Source organism: Lactuca serriola, chromosome 5 (assembly GCF_051521515.1).
Source record: "Lactuca serriola cultivar US96UC23 chromosome 5, Lser_US96UC23_V15, whole genome shotgun sequence".
Classification (NCBI taxonomy): Eukaryota; Viridiplantae; Streptophyta; class Magnoliopsida; order Asterales; family Asteraceae; genus Lactuca; species Lactuca serriola.
The window spans coordinates 156,587,230-156,594,675 of NC_136412.1; positions in this window are offsets into that span (position 1 = coordinate 156,587,230).

Below are 7,446 nucleotides of genomic sequence, written 5' to 3' on the forward strand. Positions count from 1 at the left end.
GGCCCAAAAGGTTCTAACACCGTAAACTCCATAAAATGGTGCCATAAACTTTTCTAAAGCCAAGAACAAAAGCCTAGAATAGTTCCTAGAAATGTTTGAGACTTGAAAACACCATAAGAACCCTCCCAAGGGAGTTTGCGGCCGTAAACTCCAAGGGAATATGGTCTATGGGCCATAAACTCCCCAAAGGAGTCAATATGATACCCAAAAACTTGTTTAAGCCTTGAAATAATTCCTCACTAGAGTTGTGATAATTCTAAGCTCCATTTAGGCCTTGGTTGAGAGTTTACGGCCAGGAGCTTACTCCCCTGGGCCGTAAACTCCAATGATTATGGACATTAGACCTTAAACTCACATTAGGGGCATTGTACTCCTTTGTTGCAACCCATTAGCCTCCTAGCACTTGACCAAAAGTGTTTTCCTCGCGTTTAAATGTTTATACTTGTATAATTAGTGATTTAATCTCTAATTAGTTATATACATATGTCTTCATATGTAATCAGGATCATTGTGTGTGTCTAAGTCTTCACTTGACACCAAGCACTTGTCCGATCCTTCCGTACGATAACAGTCTGTTCAATTCCAGTCACTTACTGCAGGTGAGTTCACACCCCTTAACTAATGTTTTAAACTACTTTTAAATGTTTTATGGGGGGATACAAGTAGAATCATACTAGTTATTATATCAATCAATGCGATTAATAAGTAGAATTACGCTAGTTATTATATCAATCACATGTGATTAATATACAGTATTCAAAAGATTTGGCTACTCATGAGCCGTTTTACCAAACGATTTCCTACAAATGATTTTTATAAACATTTTATATGTTTTAAACTACTTATTACACTGTACATCTTACTCTGTACATTACCTTTCAAACTTATTTACAATTGTGATTCAAACAAATGTTCCTTATACTTAAACTGATTTATCAAACTTATGCCTTCAAATTGTTTTATAGATTGACATCAAGTCGATCTTTTCTTAAAATAATATTTCTGTTTCAAATGTCTTACAAAAATTATTTATGTTTTTATTGTATTATAAATTGCATGCATCTATATGTATAGTTATATAAGAAATGTTTAAACGACTTAGGAAGGCTAACCACCCTATTTCCTTTTCGCGCTTGAGATGTGGTCTGGTGGGATATCGGGTACTCGTCTGAAGGTCGTTTAAATATTAGTTATATATCATGTGTACATATATAGTCATAAAAGGTCCTTCCAGTTCATCCCATGCCCTTGGGTAGCAAGGGTATACATCCATGACCATACGTACCAGATAGATTACTAGTAAACTACCATATGGGTAGTTTAGGAAGATACTAGAACCATTACTAGAACGCGATATCATACAATGAGTCAGTTCATTCATGAGTCAATACTTTCTAGAACATTACTGTACATTACATATATAACTATACTAGGACGAGAACATATACAACTATACTACACCTATTACATTACTATACTTGCTAGGTAGAGAGCACGTACATTACAGCTAGAACAGTTCATTACATTACATATACTAGAATACGATAATTACTGTGATTTAAATCGGAGCATGACTTAAACCTCATGACTCAAGTTGTGGCCAGAGTCTCTTGGAGGGAGAACGTGAGTTTGCGTATAGATCTATATTGGATTGACAATCCTACACCTCGCTGCTAGCTACAGTGGGACCTGCAGGTCTGAGGGTGCCAAACGTCATTTTGTTATTACGACCATTCATTATGTCGTTGGTACTAGTCGATAGTATGGTGCAATTTATCACATAATGCCTTAATATAAATACGATTTAAGGTAGTTAGTACGGCAGTAGTTCTAATAGCACTACACCATAGTACTAGTTCATTTTCCCATTTCATTCACTTCGTGAACATTCACACGACGCACGGTAATGTAGAGACTATATTTTTGTTAATGATAGTTATACTTGGGAAAATACATACTCTTACACGAGACACACATCCAGACACTAGATGCCTTGGTAGAAGGCTACATTCAGAACAGTTAGGTCTTGGTAGAAGACACCTTCATGTACTAGTAGGAATCATAGGGATTTCTAGGGTTTTTCAAACACTTACAATTCATATACACTTTCAATACTTACAATACATAGACTTACAAATCCTTACATACAAATTAAGACACTAAATACTTATGATCTCACCAGCTTCAAAGCTGATACTCGCTTTCAAAATTACTTGTATCCTCAGGTCATCATAGACAGGTACCGATGCAAGGAGAAAGGAAGATGGAGCTTGTTCAAGACTTATCTTTCATTTTGATTTATGCTTTAGTGTTTATCAAAATTTGACAAAATACATTTGTATAATAATTATTTTATTAATGCAATGTATGATGTTGTTGCTTGTTTACTACTTTACCTTGTTGTTGATATTATACATGACGTCCTCCACCCCAGAACGTTTCCGCCGTTCTCGGTTTTGGGGTGTGACAAATTTGGTCTTACCTAATCATGGATCCACCCTTTCCTATGATTCCACCACATGAGCTATTGGGTACAATCCACCCTTTCCTATGATTCCACCCTTTCCGATAATTGAACCAGCTTCAGCATTTGATGCAAGAAACCTCAGATATGTTGTATCTATACCATCTTGAATGAAAAATGAAATGTTACTAAAACATAAAGACTGTGAGACTCAGGTTTCTGTAATGTTTTACTTTAAATTTATTCAAATATAAGCATGTTAGATATGATTTTCTTTGGTGTGTTTGTACAGGGGGTGAAGTTATGGATCAAATGCAGATACCCTATCGACAACCCTTCCATTTCCCATGCTTTCCATTATTTTCTCAATATAATTTTCAAACATCAAATGAGATAATTAAAGGCTTACTGCTGCTTGCACAAGCCTCTGTATGTTGAATCGCTACACCCTGGAAACTCCCCAATTGCTCCTTCAAATGAGATAATTAAAGGCTTTCCTTTTCCTAAAGCAACAAGGGATCTAATTTATGATTTATGATGAATATATATAAATGTTAAATGATTGTTTATAAAATGACACACCTGACTGAGAATGTTTTTTCCCAATATGAGAAAAACAACCTGCATGGTTGTAGAAATATTAACTTATGGAAATAGAATGTTATTTCTTGCATTCAACCTTTTTCAATATATGCAGAATCATGTCATGAGATTTAAAGGGTTCAAAACTTACTAAAAGCTGCTGATGGAGTCACTAGATTATCGGAAAGCACACCATCCACAGAGAATCTGCCATTATCCACAAAATACAAATACGCTTCTATAGGGACATAACTGTAATTATATGCAACTTGCACATCATTCATGAAATCTTAACCAAATACTTGTAAACCCTCTTTGTCGGCATCCAAGATCAATGAGGTAGATGGTTGTAAATAGAAGTCATTGTCCACAGGCCATATGTATGATTTAGGAACTAAAACACCAGAAACAAATGTATTGATAAATGTCAGATTTTTTAAAAGTGAACCATATGTTTGATTGGTTGAGGGCTTAGTCTTGTTCACTTCTAGAAATCTGAAAATTAGTTTTTCGAGTAACACACATGTTGACAGCCTAGACAATGATCATTTTTAAAACAGTTTGAAAGTTTTGATGTTTTTACTGTGTATCCTTTTAGTAAAGGATATCTTCAAAATCATATATTAATAGACGACATAATGGAGAAAAATAGAAAAATAAACATCATTCAAATCACAACACCATTTACAAAGGTGACATAAAGGTGAGAACCAGAAAAGAAGGGTACTGGTGTTAATGTATCTCAAGAAAATAAGGTTAAAAGCGGAAGAGTTTTGGAAATATTTGGGTTCTTGTGTGCAGAAGGGTCTGTTTTGTGTGTTTGAAAGAATGGTGGAAGAAGTGAAGATGAATGAAGAAACATTTGTTGTGAGGCTACTTGTAGTTTCTACTCAAGTAGGTTGCCTTTTGGGAAAATCTAGTGGTGTAATCAAGCAAATGGCATCTGAAAGCAGGGAACAAATAAGGATTCTTCCAAGGGATAAACTTCATGCATGTGCATCTTCTTCTGATGAATTGGTTCAGGTAAGCTTATTTTTGAATCAGGATTTGTCTAAAAACCCATGTTGCCTGCCATCAAACTCACAATTTTTTCTTTTGTCTTGAATAACAAATAGATTTATGGGGAAGTGAGTGTAGTTAGGAAAGCGCTTGAATTTCAATTGAAAAACTTTAAGTTTATTATATCAAGTATCAACTTACATTGAAGAAATGGATTGTAGGTCCCAGATGAGCAGATATGTGCTCCCCAAGATGCAGTTCTTCGTGTACAGACAAGGATATTTTGGGCTGCACCTGAGACCAAGGCAGTGACAGCAAAAGTCATTATGACAGCAAAAGTAATTGAGATGCAGCACTTGGAGCATTGACATCATTTTAGTACCTGCACATCGAAACCAAACAAGAAGAGATTAAACAAGGAGAAAGAAAGAGAAAAGGGATCCCTTCAGTAATTTATCACTAAAACCTATTTGAAAAATTATAGAGAAAGAGATAACCCACCTTAAGACACCATGAACAGGTTCAACAAGAGGCTCCCAAGCTTCAAGTTTATCATTATATAATTTGGCGGCCAATGAGAAGCAAACAGTGGCATTGAGGTAATCAAGCCTGCTATGGAGACTAAATCCAATATTGCTCAATGATATGTTAGATAATGGTTTCATCTGCAATCCCAAACATATAAAACAATTCAGATCCTAGTTATCAATGCGGAGGATAACACTAAACCATTTATAAATATCCAGGGGGAGCCTGAGGCAGCCACAAAGATATACTTTCAACGCCTTTATGTTTCTTTATTTACCCGAGAAGTTGAAAACGAACAGGAGCTTTAAAAGGCTCATCATCTTCAAGAAGAGTATTATCCACACGTTAAAATGCCAATCCAGGAGAACTTCTGCAAATTAAAGAAAAAGTCAACAGAATACTCGAGATCTAGGTATGGTAGCATTTATTGAATTGGGAATTTCACATACATGTCACCAGAGTTACTTGTGATGCAGTCCCTTAGCGCACATGTAGATACCAAAGAAGCATGTATACAGAAGGCGGAGGAGAGTGAAGGTTGTGTCATTCGTGATTGTAGCTGAACAGTCTCTAATCTTCTTCAAATAGATTTTGGTGCGAGACTGGATCAGCTGTTGATGCAATCGTACACTAATCGACAAAATCAAGCAATTGAATCAAAAAATGAAGTTGTTTATTCGTCATTAGTTTTCATCCCCCAAACAGAGGAGGAAATTGAGATAATCAATGGGTTCGAGTCGCCGTTAGAGGTGGTGGAGTTTCTGTTTAGCCGTTGTCGCTATAGAGATGTAGCAAGGTACGAGGTGAGATCTAGGGTTCGAGCATGAGAAAGAACTGTTATAGGATCGCTGGTGATTGGATTTCATTGGAGGGTGGAGATGCAGAAGAGAGAACACGCAGTAGAGAAAGGCGGGGCAAGTTCTTCACAAAAAGCCCTAGCTCCGATTGGATTCCGGCATCGACGAGGCCTTTAACGCCGGTTTTTGTTTGGTCGAAAGCTTCGAGCTCCGATTGTCGATCGTAGCTTGAGCCCGCTCAAGCAATGGTGGCAGCCATTTTTGTGAAGATGATCGTGTTATATATGCGAAGGTATTCTCTAGAAAGGTGAGTGAGCATCCTTGCAATTATGGCCCTATGAACGTAAAGTGTTTGATTTCTTGTGAGAAATGAAGCGATAGAGATCGATCTATGGAGGATGTGGGTCGTTCTTTGAGGGATGAAAAAACCCTAGTTTCTTAGACTTTTTGAGTACGGGGTTTTCAAAATTTTAGATTCCCACGAGGTATTAAGGATGGGACACGATGTTTGATGAGATCGATAAGGAGGTCAGGAGTGGCGGGGAAGCGGATCAGAGAGGAGAGAGAAGGAGGGAGAGGGGAGAAGATGAAAGATAGAAAGAAGGTAGAAGACGACTTTTCAAAATTTTGGGGATTTCGTTTCCCACCTCTACTAAACGCGCGTTTTCATTAAAATTATAAAGCGACAAATATAGAGGACGCGCCTTTAAAATAAAGCGTCCTCCGTGTTTTTAATTTCTTTTCGTGAGACACTAATTTAAGGGCACTCAGTAATGCGCAACCTAAATTCTTAAATTTTTTGAAGAGATGACTTTTTTTTAATGTCGCTCTCTAATGTGTAACATAAATCAAAGAGCGTCGTGTTTTGTGCGTCGTAAAAGACTGTTTTTCTAGTAGTGATCTTTGGTAAATTAAAAATGAAAAAAAACAGTTTAAAATTTGAGGTGTTTCAAATTTTATAAATATGGAAACTTACCTTTATCTTACCCTCACTAGCACATGGTTTGCTCCTACACAGTTAAATACAGTGTAGTTAAATGGAAGATAACTTTAACAAAACCCCCAAAATAAAAGAAATAGAATATATACTTACCAAAAATGAAATGGTTCAAAGTTTCTTGCATTTAGCCCTTGATATCATCATATATGACGATCTACAAAGAGAAATTTACAATCAAGATACAAACTACACAGTGAACAACACACATTCTAATAAGATGGACATTAAAAATTTCATCAATTTGTCAGACAATAATCATCAATGTTCCTACAACCTTCTTTCAAGCATGTTGCTTTGTTGTTTGTTCAAGATCCCTATTACAATCTTAGCAAGCCAACTATTACCCCGTGGAACTACATGTATCTTGCATAAAGGCTCGTAGTCCACGCCTTGAGAAACCCTAAACGAACCTAACCATAGAAAACAAATTAAGTTATGTTAATAAAAATAGAAACACGACTTATATTTAGCATAAAAACAAGGAAATCTTATTTTTATAACTTCTATGGATTTACTATGAAGCAACTGTAGGATCAATGTTAGGATTCAACTACAATTGTTGCTCTTTTGGCCAGTTTAGATTATATTCTTCAAAATACAATATATATATATATATATATATATATATATATATATATATATATATATATATATATATATATATATATATATAAATAAAAGCTAATTAAAAAGTTATCCCAAATAATCTTAAAAATCAGGGTGTGAAAGTCAGAAACCTTCATCAAACCTGCCACTTACCTGTATCTCAAAACTAAATCTTCATACACGTTCTCACATTCGCTACACCAATATATGTATGTGTAAGAGAGAGAGAGAGAGAGAGAGAGAGAGAGAGAGAGAGAGAGAGAGAGAGAGAGAGAGAGAGAGAGAGAGAGAGAGAGAGAGAGAGAGAGAGAGAGAGAGAGAGAGAGAGAGAGGGAGGTAGATAATACGGTAGGTGGTGAATGGTTATCTGATATACTCACCTATTTGAAGCTCTTTAAGCAAAGAACACCTAATCATATCTTGTATGTACATAAGAACCTCGATTCTATCAAAGGAGGGAAAGAAATTAT